At 43.5% G+C, this 15,994-nt stretch overlaps 1 protein-coding gene and 1 long non-coding RNA gene across 3 annotated transcripts in view; both read right to left on the reverse strand.

Annotated features, from left to right (window-relative positions):
- LOC309499429 (uncharacterized protein) overlaps positions 1 to 15,994 on the reverse strand; it is a 211,653-nt gene that overhangs the window by 12,559 nt on the left and 183,100 nt on the right. The window lies entirely within an intron of this gene.
- On the reverse strand, positions 168 to 6,385 carry LOC309499394. The gene is made up of 3 exons (XR_014206236.1): positions 6,172 to 6,385; positions 641 to 752; positions 168 to 492 (listed from the first exon to the last, which is right to left on the reverse strand). It is a non-coding gene; the product is annotated as an uncharacterized lncRNA (long non-coding RNA).

A 15,994-nucleotide genomic window follows, 5' to 3' on the forward strand; every position in this document is an offset into this window, starting at 1 on the left:
TTCCACAACAGCTAGTTGTGCCCATACATATTAAGAATTGGTATGGCAAGGCTATCATGGACACAGAAACCTTGGTGCCATGGTCCCTTGTATCTTGCCAATGGAGAAGCGGAAACACCTCTAGGATGGACAGCTTTGGACATTGCAATACAGGGTAATGTGGTAAACTCGTCGGTGGCTGTGCTTCCTTCTAAAGCTCTGGCCTATGGAATTGTGTTGGGACTTGACTTTATTTACCATAGCCAACTACAAATAAACGTCGCTGACCAGGTGTATGGTTTCAAACACACTCCTTCAGTTACTTATCCTTTTCAACCTGGCAATGCATCAGTGTCTGGGTGGAAAAGCCAAGAATTAAGGAACAACAAAGGTAGTGGTAATCCGAAACATCAACTTGGCCTTATCAGTTCTATACCTCCGCCGGGGTTTCAGTTGACGGTGGATCGTCTTGGTGTTCAAGATTACATAAATCAGGCTGTGTCATCTGCCAATCTACAAACATACGAAAAGAAAAAAAACAATTGTATGACATCCTACAAACAAATCCTAAAGTGTGTACCCATGAAGTTGGTAGAACCAATGTTTTACAACATCACATATATATACACCTGCCCAAATTCCTATAAAACAAAAACCTTACCGCATGTCTTCTGTAAAACAGGTCATTGTGAAAGAGCAACTCGAAGAGATGTTGTCTGCAGGTATCATCGAACCCTCGCGTTCTGGCTGGTCCTCCCCGGTGGTGCTGGTGCCTAAAAAAGATGGTGGACAAAGATTTTGTGTGGATTACAGAAAACTCAATTCACTTACAGAAAGTGATGCTTATCCGCTGCCGTCCATCACCGAGATTCTGGAGTCCCTCTCTGGTTCAACCATTTTTTCCACTATCGACTTAAATAGTGGATATTGGCAAGGGGAGATGGCGCCTGAGAGTAAGTTTATGACTGCCTTCATAACTGAATTATATTAAATTAGTCTTTACAAAATGGCGCCGCGGATGGCTGCTTCGGTTTTGAGCTCCTCAGTACTTTTTACTGTTTTTGTTTGTTTGTCCTGTTTTATGTAACCTTTTCCCCGTCAGTTTAACTAGGAACGAACTCCTAGACATCAGGAACAACACACCAAACGACATTTTGCCGACTTTTGAGCATTCCGACATTTTATTTGACATCCTAGTTGGCGGAGCTGCGATCCTGTACAAGCACTTCAAAAGACGCAAACGAGTTTCGACAGCGCGGATTCAGGACTCCGCTGCCGAGCATTCACTTGGCAAATCTCCGCTCTCTAGCAAAAAAAACAGACGAACTACTACTCCTCACCCGCACAAACAAGGACTTTTCAAACTCGGCTGCTCTATGCTTCACAGAAACATGGCTGAACGGTTCCATACCGGACAGTGCGCTAAATCTAACGGGCTTCCAGCTGTTCAGAGCGGATCGCGTCGCCGAGTTAACTGGGAAAACGAGAGGCGGTGGATTATGGTTTTTACATAATCCTTTGGCTTTCCTTATCTTCTGTTTCCTGAAGACTCTGCATACATCCTCCTCACTGATCTGAGGTGCAGGCTGAGAAGCAGTAGGGGGAGGGAGGGGGGTGTTGATGGTTGTGTGTAGAGACGGTCAGAGCGGGTGTGGGGTGTGAGAGCAGGCTTTTCAAATCTACTGTAAAATACATTGAGATCGTCGGCCAGTCGTTGATTCTCAACAGTGTTGGGGGATGGTGTCTTGTAGCTGGTGATGGCTTTCAGGCCTTTCCACACTGATGCAGTGTACAGCCTTTTTATTCGCCGAGGGAGTTTTCCTCATTTATTCTGGTGAGTGTGTACATTCCCCCTGACGCGTGTGTGAGCGCGGCATTGCAACAGCTGGCTGATCAGATCACACACACGGAGCAAAGTTACCCGGACTCTTTCACTATCATTCTCGGCGATTTTAATAAAGCTAATCTCACCCGTGAACTGCCTAAATTCAGACAGCACATCACCTGCCCCACCAGGGACACTAACATACTGGACCATTGTTACACTGCTTTAAAGGACGCATACCACTCTGTCCCCAGAGCAGCTTTGGGACTCTCTGATCATTGTTTGGTTCATCTTCTCCCAGCCTACAAGCAGAAACTTAAATCTGCTAAGCCAGTTGTAAGAACTGTAAAGAGATGGACCAACGAAACAGAGCAGGTCTTACAAGGTTGTTTTGACTGCACTGATTGGAGTGTTTTTGAGGCTGCAGCCACTGATCTGGATGAGCTCACTGACACTGTGACATCTTACATCAGCTTCTGTGAGGACATGTGTGTCCCCACTAGGACTTTTTTAACATATAACAACGATAAGCCATGGTTCACTGCAAAACTAAAACATCTTCGTCAGGCCAAAGAGGATGCCTACAGTAGTGGGGATAGAGCCTTGTACAAACAGGCCAAATACACACTGACAAAGGAGATCAGAGAAGCTAAGAGGAGCTTCTCTGAAAAGCTGAAAAGCCAGTTTTCAGCTAACGACCCTGCATCAGTGTGGAAAGGCCTGAAAGCCATCACCAGCTACAAGACACCATCCCCCAACACTGTTGAGAATCAACGACTGGCCGACGATCTCAATGTATTTTACAGTAGATTTGAAAAGCCTGCTCTCACACCCCACACCCGCTCTGACCGTCTCTACACACAACCATCAACACCCCCCTCCCTCCCCCCTACTGCTTCTCAGCCTGCACCTCAGATCAGTGAGGAGGATGTATGCAGAGTCTTCAGGAAACAGAAGATAAGGAGAGCCAAAGGCCCAGACGGTGTCTCACCAGCCTGTCTCAAAGCCTGCGCTGTCCAGCTGTCATCCATCTTCACACTGATTTTCAACAGATCACTGGAGCTGTGTGAAGTCCCCTCCTGCTTCAAACACTCCACCATCATCCCGGTACCCAAGAAACCTAAAATCTCTGGACTTAACGATTACAGACCTGTTGCTTTGACATCTGTGGTCATGAAGTCATTTGAGAGACTGGTGCTGGCCTACCTGAAGGACCTCACTGGACCCTTGCTGGACCCCCTGCAGTTTGCTTATCGAGCAAACAGGTCTGTGGATGATGCAGTCAACATGGGACTGCACTACATCCTCCAACATCTGGACAAACCAGGGACTTATGCAAGGATCCTGTTTGTGGACTTCAGCTCCGCTTTCAACACCATCGTCCCGGATACCCTCCTGAATAAACTAACCCAGCTCTCTGTGCCCTCCTCCATCTGTCAGTGGATCATTAGCTTCCTGACGGACCGGCAGCAGCTAGTGAGGCTGGGAAAACTCACATCTCGGACCCTTACCATCAGCACTGGTGCCCCCCAGGGGTGCGTTCTCTCCCCACTGCTTTTCTCTCTCTACACAAATGACTGCACCTCCAAAGACTCCTCCGTCAAGCTCCTGAAGTTTGCAGACGACACCACAGTCATTGGCCTCATCCAGGACGGTGACGAGTCTGCTTACAGACAAGAGGTTGAGCAGCTGGCTGTCTGGTGCAGTCATAACAACCTGGAGCTGAACACGCTCAAAACTGTGGAGATGATAGTGGACTTTAGGAGAAACCCCCCTGCACTCCCCCCTCTCATCATCATGGACAGCACTGTGACAGCAGTGGAGTCATTCAGGTTCCTGGGCACTACCATCTCTCAGGACCTGAAGTGGGACAATCACATTGACTCCATTGTCAAAAAGGCCCAACAGAGGTTGTACTTCCTTCGTCAACTGAAAAAGTTCAACCTACCACAAGCGCAGATGACTCAGTTTTACTCAGCTGTTATTGAGTCGGTTCTGTGCACTTCTATAACTGTCTGGTTTGGGTCAGCCAGCAAATCAGATATAAGAAGACTACAACGGACTGTTAGGACAGCTGAAAGGATCATTGGTGTACACCTCCCCAACTTTCAGGACTTGTACAATGCCAGAGTGAAGAAACGGGCAGGGAACATTATCACAGACCCCTCCCACCCCGGCCAAAACCTGTTTGCACTTCTGCCGTCAGGCAGACGTTACAGATCTCTGCGCACTAGAACATCTAGGCACAAAAATAGTTTTTTCCCCCATGCTATCTCCAGCTTAAACAGCTAAAACAGCAATTAACACCTGCTGTATAATTCATTCAGTACTTGAGAGAGAAGCAAGAGGTTTTTTTTTGTGTAAATACATATACAAATTTTATTTATAGAGCTGTACACACAATGCACAAATCTGTACATAAGTCTTCTGTTTCAGATGTATACTAGAACTATTATTATTGTTTATTCTATTTATTTATGTTCTCATTTAAATGCCTGTTCTAATGTCATATATGTATGTATGTACCAAGAGCTCCTGTAAAAACCACAAAAAATTCCTTGTGTGTCTGTGCACACTTGGCGAATAAAGCTCATTCTGATTCTGATTCTGATTCTGATAACTCCCTCAGGCCTCTACCATTTTAATGTGATGCCTTTTGGGCTTAAAAATGCACCCGCCACATTCCAGAGGTTAATGGAGTTGGTCCTGGGAAACTTACGTGGTCAGTGTTGTCTGGTGTACTTGGATGATATAATAATTTATTCTTCCTCTGTGACACAGCATTTTTTGGATCTTCAGATGGTATTTGACAAACTCCAGCAAGCAGGACTAACCATCAACTTGAAGAAAAGCACATTCTGTCTGGAAGAGATACAAATTTTGGGACACATTGTCAATTCCAACGGTATTGCAGCAGATCCAGAGAAGGTACGCTCCATTCAGCAGTATCCTGTACCAAAGAATCTCAAGGAGGTTCAAAGATTTTTAGGAATGTCTGGATGGTACCACAGGTTCGTCCCTGGCTTCTCAAAAATTGCTGAACCGTTGAATAACTTGAAAAAAAAGGACAGTCTTTTATCTGGTCTCGTGAGTGTCAGCAGGCGTTTGATCAATTAAAATCATATCTGACTTCTTCCCCAGTTTTAGGACACCCCAAACCAGATCTTCCATTCACTGTCTATACAGACGCAAGTGAAACTGGTCTTGGAGCAGTACTTGCACAAAAAACAGGAGCAGACTCTGAGCAAGTTATAGCATATGCCAGTAGGACATTGACCAAGGCTGAAGTAAACTATTCCGCAACCGAAAAGGAGTGCCTTGCGGTAGTATGGGCCTTAGAGAAATGGCAGTACTATCTAGAACCAAAAATATTCACAATAGTCACTGATCATTCTGCCTTGCAGTGGGTTCTAACTTCCAATAAATCCACAAGTCGTCTACTGAGGTGGGCTTTAAAATTGCAAAAATTTGATTTCATTGTAGAGTTTAGAAGAGGCAAGCTCAATGTTGTTCCAGATGCTCTCTCTCGAATACCTTTGACAGTTGGGTGCAATTTGTTCTCTACAAAAGAAAAAGGAGGGGATCTCCCTTTTACTGCTGATATTGTGTGGGCAGAACAACACCAAGACCCTGAGATTGAAAAAGTGTTCTGTGCTTTGGCAGAAGGAGATCCTGTCATGTTAGAAAAATATACAGTGCTGGAAGACAAAGTGTATAGGAAAACACGAATTTCTGATCACCAAACTCACTTCCGGATTTATATCCCTTCTTCATTAAAACTAATCATGTTACAGGCTTATCACGAGAACCCCCTATGTGGACATCTGGGCATCTTCAAGACCTACAAAAGGCTTCATGATGTTGCATTCTGGCCTAAGATGTGGTCTGAAGTAAAAGACTTTGTTAAATGCTGTGAGAAATGTCAAGTCCTGAAAAGTGACAACCAAAAACCTTCAGGGAAAATACAACAGACTATTGTGAACAGACCAAATGAGCTACTGGGAGTAGACCTTATGGGCCCGTTCCCACGCAGTTCACAACAACATGAATACATAATGGTCGTGGTAGACTACTATACCCGGTGGGTTGAGATTTTCCCCATGAGAACCGCTACAGCTTCCACCATTACCCGTATCCTCAGAACAGAAGTTCTCACAAGATGGGGAGTTCCAACATACATCTTGTCGGATCGTGGTTCCCAATTTGTTTCGTCCCTTTTCCAGGAATTGTGTGAGCAATGGAAGGTCATGCCAAAACTTACTACAGCATATCATCCCCAAACCAACATAACTGAGCGTGTTAATCGTACCTTGAAGTGTATGATTGCATCATATGTTGAAGATAATCATAAAAAGTGGGATACGTACCTTCCTGAGTTCAGATTTGCGCTGAATACTGCAGTACAGGAAACTACGGGACGGACGCCAGCCGAACTTCAAGTAGGCAGGAAGCTCCAGAGTCCTATGGACCGAATTATTCAATCTGCAATCCCTGTTCTGCCTGAGACTCCACTTTATGAAACTATGGATAGGCTCCATCAACTTCAAGTAAAGGCAGAAGCTAGTTCAAAAAAAGCCAGTTTCAGACAATTAAGGAACTACAATAAAAACAGAAGAGAAGTGACTTACCAGTTTCAAGATCGAGTGTGGGTGGGACATTTTCCCAAATCAAGTGCCCTGCATCAATTCACTGCTAAGTTGGGTAAGAAATGGAAAGGTCCGTACCGGATCGTCCGTCGGCTGGGGCCGATAAATTATCAGGTTGTTCTGGAAAGCTCTGGCGAAGATATGAGAAATGTTCATGTTTGTAACCTGAAACCTTGTTATCCTACAGCTAAAGAGGTGAAAAGACAAGAAAACCAAAAGATTCTTGAAATCTTTCAGGACTCTTCGGATGAAGAAGAATTCTTAGGATTCTAAGAGTAGAACAACCATGGGTTGACTTTCCAATGGGGGGAGGATGTAGCAAACTGCTACAAGTTAAGTAAAAAGGAACAGATATTTAATTAATAATCATAATAAATAATACAATTAAATAAATCTACACAATTTCACTATAGTCTTTGTACAAACGGAAAGTAAAAAAAAAAATGGTAACCGAAAGAGGAAAAGAGGTGTGGTTTTGAGTGACAGAGAACAAAAAGAGGAAGAGGAAGTAGAAAGGAGGAAGTAGAAAAGAGGAAGTAGAGAGGTGGAAGGAGAGTCTGGTCGGGAAGTTGAATCCGCGTCTGGGAAAGTCTGAGGGAAAACGAGGCCGTTGTTGCAGCGTGTCGAGAAGTGCTCTGTGTTGGATTATTATTCATGTTGTCAAAGTCTGAACGTCTGTATTGTGGAATACTGGCGTATGGACGCGCATGCGATGATTGAGCGACTGATCGAGCTGGAACCTGGACGCCGCGGGTGTTACAAACCGACGCCTAAAGGGTAAACCGAAGAAACTGCAGAATCGCAAGTTTTACCCTGTGAGTGTTAGTCCCTTCCTTGACACTTTCCCGACGTTTGATCCTCGAAAGGTAAAAGGAGAATTAAGTCTTCCCCGCGCTCTCAAAAGTTCCTAATTCTAAATAGCCTACTCTTCTCTCTTCCTGCAAAACATCAAACGACCCACTCTTTCATCAGGAACGATTATTGTCCCCTCTGTCTGTTACTAAAAATATTATTTGATTTACTTTCGTTTTTATTATAAATTTACTTATATTTTGAACTGTTTTGGGATTGTCTTTTTGTTGTAGTTTTATTTGGTCTAAATGTTAATTTTCTCAGTGGGTGCGCAACCGCGCCGGTATTTTAGTTGCAACGAACTGATTTATTTATTTGCTAATTTCTGAGAGCTTACTGCTGGACACTGAGTTTTTTTTGTTGGTGAACATTTATATGAATGGACAATGAAAACAGCAAGACTCTTTTGTGGTTTTCTATGTTTTCCATAACAGAGAATAAAATTGTTGTCAGTTTATTTAAACTGTCTGGCGCCCAACGTGAACATTTAAAATTTGAGTAACTCACCGTTATGAGGATGGGAGAGCATGTTTTGGAGACAGTCAGTGGTGCTTCCTGGCGTGACCTGGGGCCTGTTTCAGAAAGGAGGTTCAACCAACTCTGAGTTAAAACTTGAACTCTGAGTTGACTTACCCTGAGATGGGAAACTCTGAGTTTTTGGTTACAGAACAGCTGAAATTAGTTAGTTCAATGAGTTGACTGACTCTGAGTTAAGCGCGTGCACCACAACTATAAAAAGCCATTATCAATGGAGCGCAGATATTATGAGTCACCATGGCAACAGCGCCAGACAAAAAGAGGTCTTCATATATCTCACCAGCAGAAATGGATGAGCTTCTGCAAGCACATGGAGAGTACGAATATTATTATTTATTTTTTTAAATATCGGCTGCAGCAGCGAAGGACAGAGAGTTAGCTAGGGAGAAAATAGTTGCTCGAGTCAATGCGTAAGTTTGCATTTTAATTAGTTATACAGTGTTGAGTTGTCAGGATATAAACCAGGAGATCGGAGGTAAGTGATACAAACAAAGCTTTATTCATAGATGACCAGAGTGCAAGGTGAGTAATAATTCAATTTAAGTGCAGATTCCGTGATGAGTCGAAGTGGGACGGAAAGCAGGTAAGCACTTTCACTTCAGATAAGTTGATGTCAAGTAATCACAGTTCAGTAACTTTGTCTCTTCTCTTTCAGATGCGGTTGGCAGTAAGCAGGTTCGGATGAAACACTGGACACTCGAAGGAACATAGGATCTCAGACAGCATGGCATCGGACAGGAATTCTGAAGACGGCACAACCAGATATAGAGGTTAGTGTTTCAGGTAAGTATACATTACTTCGTGGAGTCTTGATGCATCAGCGGTAACAGAGACAACAGCATATGATCTGTTCCTGTTGGAGACTTGACAAAGACTGAAATCACAGTGAAGGTTTTATGCGTTGACTGATGAGGTAATTGATTATGAACAGGTGTGTGCGATTAATATTCTGGAGAGAGTGATCTTTGAATGGTGGATTGAAACGAACTTGATTGATCTCTGACATTACCCCCCCCTCCAGAGTCCGCGCCAGCGGACCTAAGACCCTGACGTCGCGGGGGTCTACCTCGAGGTCTTGGAGCAGGTCTTTCAGGATGTTGTACATGGAATTCAGTGAGTAGAATGGGGTCGAGGATGTCTCTACGAGGTATCCAACACCTCTCCTCTGGTCCATAATCCTCCCAGTCTACCAGGTATTCGAGTTGACCGCCTCGGCGTCGGGAGTCCAAGATCTCCCTTACAGTATAGATGGGTTCGGCTTCAATGGGAGGTACTGGGGTATTGTCATCATGAACTAGATCTGTAGAGGGAACAGGAACAGGTGGGTCAAGTCAAGTCAAGTCAAGTTTATTTGTATAGCGCTTTTCACAATACAGATTGTATCAAAGCAGCTTCACAGTATTAAATTAAAATAATACAACAAAGTTTGTTTCAAGAGGAATTTATTGATTGATAAAATTAAATTAAATATCCCCAAAATATCCCCAACTGAGCAAGCCAAAGGCAACAGTGGCAAGGAACCGAAAAACTTCATCAAGTGACCTAATGGTGTCCAAAAACTCCATCAGGTCCATCAGGTGGGTGATGGGACTTCAGAAGAGAGACATGAAATGAGGGGTGGATGCGATACTGGGCTGGTAGACGGAGCTGGTAAGTAACTGGGTTGATTTGTTTTACTATGGGAAATGGACCAATGTATCTTGGACTCAGTTTGCGACAAGGTAGTCTTAAACGAATGTCTCTGGTCGAAAGCCAAACCAGTTGTCCAGGTTGATATTCAGGAGCATTATGACGATGAACGTCTGCAAAGCGTTGTTGACGGTTCAAGGCTTGTTGGAGATGATGATGAGCTTGGTTCCATACTCTCTCACTTTCTTGGAACCAGGTGTTGACTGCAGGGACTTCTGATGGCTCACCGGACCATGGGAACAATGGTGGTTGGTAACCTAATACACATTGGAACGGCGTTAGATTTGTGGAGGTTTGTCGAAGAGAGTTTTGAGCGTATTCTGCCCACACGAGATATCGGCTCCAGAGATGTTGATTAGAATGGCAGAAGGTACGAAGGAAACGACTGACATCTTGGATTTTCCGTTCTGCCTGACCGTTTGATTGTGGGTGATAGCCTGAAGTTAAACTCACTGTTACATTCATTAAAGCAAAGAATGCTCTCCACACCATGGAGATAAACTGCGGTCCCCTGTCTGACACAATATCCTCTGGGATACCGAAGTTTCGGAAGACATGCTCCATCAGTAATTCTGCGGTTACAAACGCTGTAGGTAAGGTTTTCAGGGGAATTAATTTGCAAGCTTTAGAAAAGCGATCAATGGCCACCAGGATACACGTATTCTCGTCTGAGGGAGGAAGGTCTGTTACAAAGTCAACTCCAATGTGTGACCAGGGTCGTTGCGGCACAGGTAAAGGCATGAGTTTCCCAGTCGGTAAATGACGAGGATTTTTGTTCATGGCACAAAGAATGCATCCCTGGATAAAGGTTTTGATATCTTGCAACATGTTGGGCCACCAGTAGCGAGTCTGGAGAGTGAAACAGGTCTTGTTTATTCCAGGATGACCAGTGCCAACTGATGAATGTGCTGAGGAGATTAGGGAGGTACGAAACTCTTCAGGTACGTAAATCTTCCCGACTGGACACTCTGGAGGACTGGGTTGGTGTTGGGACAATTCAAATAGTTGTTCATTTAAATCCCACTGAATGGGATTGACAAACATTTTTTCAGGTAGGATATTCTCAGGTTCCTCGTGGGAAATTCCAGGGGCATGGAGACGAGACAAGGCATCCGCTCGGACGTTCTTCGAACCAGGGCGATAGGAAATCTGGAAGTGGAAGCGGGTAAAGAAGAGTGCCCATCTGGCTTGGCGTGGATTGAGTCTTTTTGCTTCTTTCAGGTACTGAAGATTTTTGTGGTCTGTGAGAACCATAAATGGATGTTTGGCTCCTTCTAACCAGTGTCTCCACTCTTCTAGAGCAAGCTTAACCGCCAGGAGTTCTCGATTGCCAATATCGTAGTTTACCTCTGCAGGAGATAACTTGCGTGAGAAGAATGCGCATGGCATAGGCTTGGATGAGGCAGCCGAATACTGTGACAGGACAGCTCCCACTCCCGTAGTAGAAGCATCAACTTCCACAATGAACATTTCTTCAGGATTTGGATGTTGGAGTAATGGAGCTGTGGTGAATGCTGTCTTGAGAGACTGAAAAGCATGTTCTGCCTCAGAGGTCCAGAGTAGTGTCTTTGGTTTTCCCCTGAGGAGAGAGGTCAGAGGAGCAGTGAGCATGCTGTATTGATGAATAAATCTTCGATAGAAATTTGCAAATCCAAGAAATCGTTGTAATTCCTTAACAGACTGCGGAGTGGGCCAGGAGGTAATGACCTTGGTTTTACGATCATCCATCTCTACTCCCTTTTCACTGAGGTGATAACCGAGGAACTCAACTGAGGTTTGATGGAAAGAACACTTCTCTGCTTTCAGGAACAGGGAGAATTCGCGTAGCCGCTGGAGTACTTGAGAGACATGTCGTTGATGTTCCACTGGGTTTCTGGAGAAGATTAGGATATCGTCGATGTAGATTATTACAAATTGATTCAGGTAGTCTCGGAACACTTCATCCATAAAACTTTGGAAGACTGAAGGGGCGTTTACCAGGCCATATGGCATAATGAGATACTCAAAATTTCCTGCTGGTGTGATGAATGCGGTCTTCCACTCGTCGCCCTCTCGGATTCTGATGAGATTATATGCACTTCTCAAATCCAGCTTGGTGAATATCTTAGCTTCTCGAAGTTGCTCAAGAGAAGAGGGGACCAATGGGAGCGGATAACTGAATTTCACGGTTATCTTGTTTAAGGCTCTATAGTCTATACATGGACGTAGGCCACCATCCTTCTTAGGGACAAAGAAAAAACTGGCAGCAGCAGGTGAAGTGGAGGACCGTATATAACCCTGTTTCAAAGCCTCTTCAACATATTGTTGCATGGCTTCTTGTTCAGGGATAGACAGAGAGTAGATTCGACCCTTGGGAATGGATTCTCCGGGAATCAGATTGATGGCACAATCCCAGGGTCGATGAGGTGGTAACTTGGCAGCCTCGACAGGGTTGAAAACATCGGAATATTGTGAGTAGCAAGAAGGAATGGACACCGACAGGTTTTCTATGGGACTTTCAATGGAAGTTGAATTCACTGGGATGTTGTCGGGTAAGTTAACGATGGACGAGACTGAGAGTTCACCATTCGTGGAAGAGCACATACAACCCCATTTCAATACCTTACCAGACTTCCAGTCGATGTTAGGTTGATGTCGTATAAGCCATGGACGGCCAAGTATAATATCAGTCTGGCTATTCTCAAGTACAAAAGGTTCAAACAGTTCATGATGTGTGTCTTCAATACAGAGTAGGATAGGTTTAATCTGAGATGTGACGTACCCCTTATTGATGATTTCACCAGTCACTGCATGGATGGAGTAGGGTTTGGCGGTGGTGGATTTCTGGAGCTGGAGCTTCTGACAGAGCTGTCCGGAGATGAAATCTCCTGCCGACCCGGAGTCCACAATGGCTGTAGCAGAGACATGGAAATTCATAGATTTCAGAATCACTGGTATCGTTAGCGGAGTTGATACAGAGACGGACGTAAGAACAGAACTCACAAGCATTCTAGGAGGTCGTGTAGGGCATGAACGAAGAAAATGTCCTCCCATTCCACAGTACAGGCATAATTTTAATTCTCTACGTCGAGAACGTTCAGCTTGAGACAGTCGATAGGTATCCACCTGCATCTTCTCTACAGTTGAGTTGGGGGAACATTCAGTGGAATACTGAGGAGGTGCAAAAGTGGGTTGTTGAACTTCGCGATAGCAGCCTTGAGATCTTTGATGCACACGGAGGGCTTGTTGTATGAATTTCTCAAGTCCCAGATTATCATCATAAATCGCGAGTTGGAGGCGAAGAGCAGGATTTAAACCACGTCGGTAGACGGAGATGAGAGCCTTTTCGTTCCACCCACTTGCAGAGGCCAGAGTGCGGAATTCCAGTGAATAATCAGAAACTGACTTTTTGCCCTGATGTAATTGTAACAGTTTATCACTGACGGATGAATCTTCCACTGGACGCCCGAAAACTTCCTTGAAATGGTTTACAAATTCTTGTACCGAAGAAGTAACAGTAGATTCTTGCAGCCACAACGTTTCAGCCCATCTTAATGCAGCTCCTGATAACTGTTGAATAATAAAAGCAACCTTCGATTTTTCAGTAGGATACAACTGGACTTGTTGTTCCAGAGCGGGTGAACACTGTAATAGGAACCCATTGCAATCCTCCGCCCGGCCGGAGAACGGCGCTGGACGGGAAGTGGGATTTGCGAAGCAAACCAGAGAGGAAGCGGAGTTTGCGGAAGCACCGGGTGCTGGCTGACTGGGATTCACAGCGGCGGCTATGGGTTGTGCAGGATTATCAACACCAATGGCAGATTCCATCGCGCTGTTACTTCTTTTTGTAGGTCAAGTCTTCTGTCAGGATATAAACCAGGAGATCGGAGGTAAGTGATACAAACAAAGCTTTATTCATAGATGACCAGAGTGCAAGGTGAGTAATAATTCAATTTAAGTGCAGATTCCGTGATGAGTCGAAGTGGGACGGAAAGCTGGTAAGCACTTTCACTTCAGATAAGTTGATGTCAAGTAATCACAGTTCAGTAACTTTGTCTCTTCTCTTTCAGATGCGGTTGGCAGTAAGCAGGTTCGGATGAAACACTGGACACTCGAAGGAACATAGGATCTCAGACAGCATGGCATCGGACAGGAATTCTGAAGACGGCACAACCAGATATAGAGGTTAGTGTTTCAGGTAAGTATACATTACTTCGTGGAGTCTTGATGCATCAGCGGTAACAGAGACAACAGCATAATGATCTGTTCCTGTTGGAGACTTGACAAAGACTGAAATCACAGTGAAGGTTTTATGCGTTGACTGATGAGGTAATTGATTATGAACAGGTGTGTGCGATTAATATTCTGGAGAGAGTGATCTTTGAATGGTGGATTGAAACGAGCTTGATTGATCTCTGACATGAGTGTAATTAATTACCAATTAATCTAATTACTGTAATTTAATTAAAGGGATTACTCTTAATTCTTCTGTAATTTAAAGTAAAATCTGATGTAATTGCATTAGACTATAGAACAATTCTGTATATTTAACATACATTTTTAAAAGGTATATTTTTTATGTAACCTTCTCCCTCTACACACTTTGGTCAATTCAAGAATAATTCATGCAATTGTATATTGTTTATTTGAAAGCATTAAAAGTGCAGTTTCTTGTCTCTCCTTGTATTGTTCAAGTGGTTGAGGTTGATATGGGATTTAGTAATTATAAGTAGACCAATACTTTCTAAAGATAGTCATTATTACATTAATCTAATTACACTGTTGAAGATGTCATTTGTAGTTAGTAATACAAGTAACTTACCCAACTGTTATAATATCAGAGGTGAAACTGGGTGAACAGTTATTAAACCTAATTTTAATTTTCATGTAGGTGCAATCCTGCAGGCATTAAAAGAACATGGCAGCAGCTGAAAATTAAATATAATCAAGTAAGGCTTGAGCATATCATGGGTGTAGGCTACCTGACTTTACAAACATTTGACATATTAAATAACTAAATAGCATCCAGTGTCTAGCAGTGCAGCAGCATTTTCGGCTGAGGGAATTCCTGGAGGGACTTCAGAGCCAGTCACTCCCAAAGATCCAAGGGCCTTCATAAAATGTAAGAGGTTACATATGTGTTGTTTTTTATATAGGCTATTTTTGATATTTCCATTTATTTTACTTTGGGTTGGGTTTTTTGTTGGTCCCAACAGATTCTGATGGTAATATCTTTCTTTTGGAGCCTCCTGTCCCAACAGAACCCCAGGCAGTTGTAAGTAGCATACTCAATACACCAGAAATTATGACAAATAGTGTTATAAAGTGTACTCAACCAAATGCTCATCTTCACAGGACGATGGGGATACATTTTCTGCTGCCACAGAGAGGCCTACAGAGGTAATGTTAATATTATGTGTCTACACATCAAACAATCTACACATTCAGATTTGTTCACATTTTTATGAGGAGTAGCCTATAGAATCAAAGTTTAAATCTAAGTATAAACGGGTATTCTTATCTCTCCCCCCGCCCCCAGAGTGTGGAAGAACAGCAGGAGGAGGGTCCATCAACCACAGATGAAAACAGTTCTACCAGAAAGACTCGGGAGAATTATTTCAATAAACCGTACATTTATTGACAGCTCAGCAAGCTGATAATCTACAAAGTCATTTGGCGTAGGCCCCGTCCGTAGTGCATAATCCGAGAGTATCGGATCTGCAATTCCTGCCTAAAGATGAAGGCAGGGGCGCAGCAGACCCCCCCGGGAGGTATGGACAGGACCATCCTGGTGGTGGTGGGGAGGATGGGGGTAATCGTCGCTTCAGTATCTGCGAACTCAAACATGTGTAAGTACCGAGCTTTTATACATGAGCATAAGAATATGATTGGATAGAAGTGAAGGCAATAGGTGACGTAGTAATTGAGTCTTCCCGGCAGAACTTATGCTAAAGCTTTCATTTCAGTGATTTTCAGTAAATGCCACAGTTTAATTCTGTAGAATTGGTTTAGAACTACATTATGTAACTCTAATCTACTACTGTATTTTCAGTTTCCAGTTAAGGAGTTATATAGACTTCATCTTATAAAAAAATAAAAAAATAGAAAAAAACAGCAGTAAAAATAGCAAATTTTTTTAGTATAAAACATTAATTTTATTAATAAAAATGTACTGAAAGAATGAATGAGGTGTTTGAACACCACTTCCTCTTTAAAAAAGGGGAGGAGACCGAAAAAAATCTCTGGGTTTACCGAAGAAAACCTGCTCCCGACCAGGTTAGGTTCACCATGGTAACTGACTCTGATAAGTTACCTCTCTTTCAGAAACGGGCTTGACTTACTCTGCTTTCTCAGGTTTGACATACCTCCCATTCTGAAACAGAAAACCCAGAGTTTCCCTCATTTCAGGGTTAACATACTCAGAGTTTTCACTTAACCTCCTGTCTGCCCTGGAGGAGGTTCCCATTGACCATGATTATTTGTAACA

The sequence above is a fragment of the Leuciscus leuciscus genome, assembly GCF_965113295.1.
Source record: "Leuciscus leuciscus genome assembly, chromosome: 5".
Taxonomy (NCBI): Eukaryota; Metazoa; Chordata; class Actinopteri; order Cypriniformes; family Leuciscidae; genus Leuciscus; species Leuciscus leuciscus.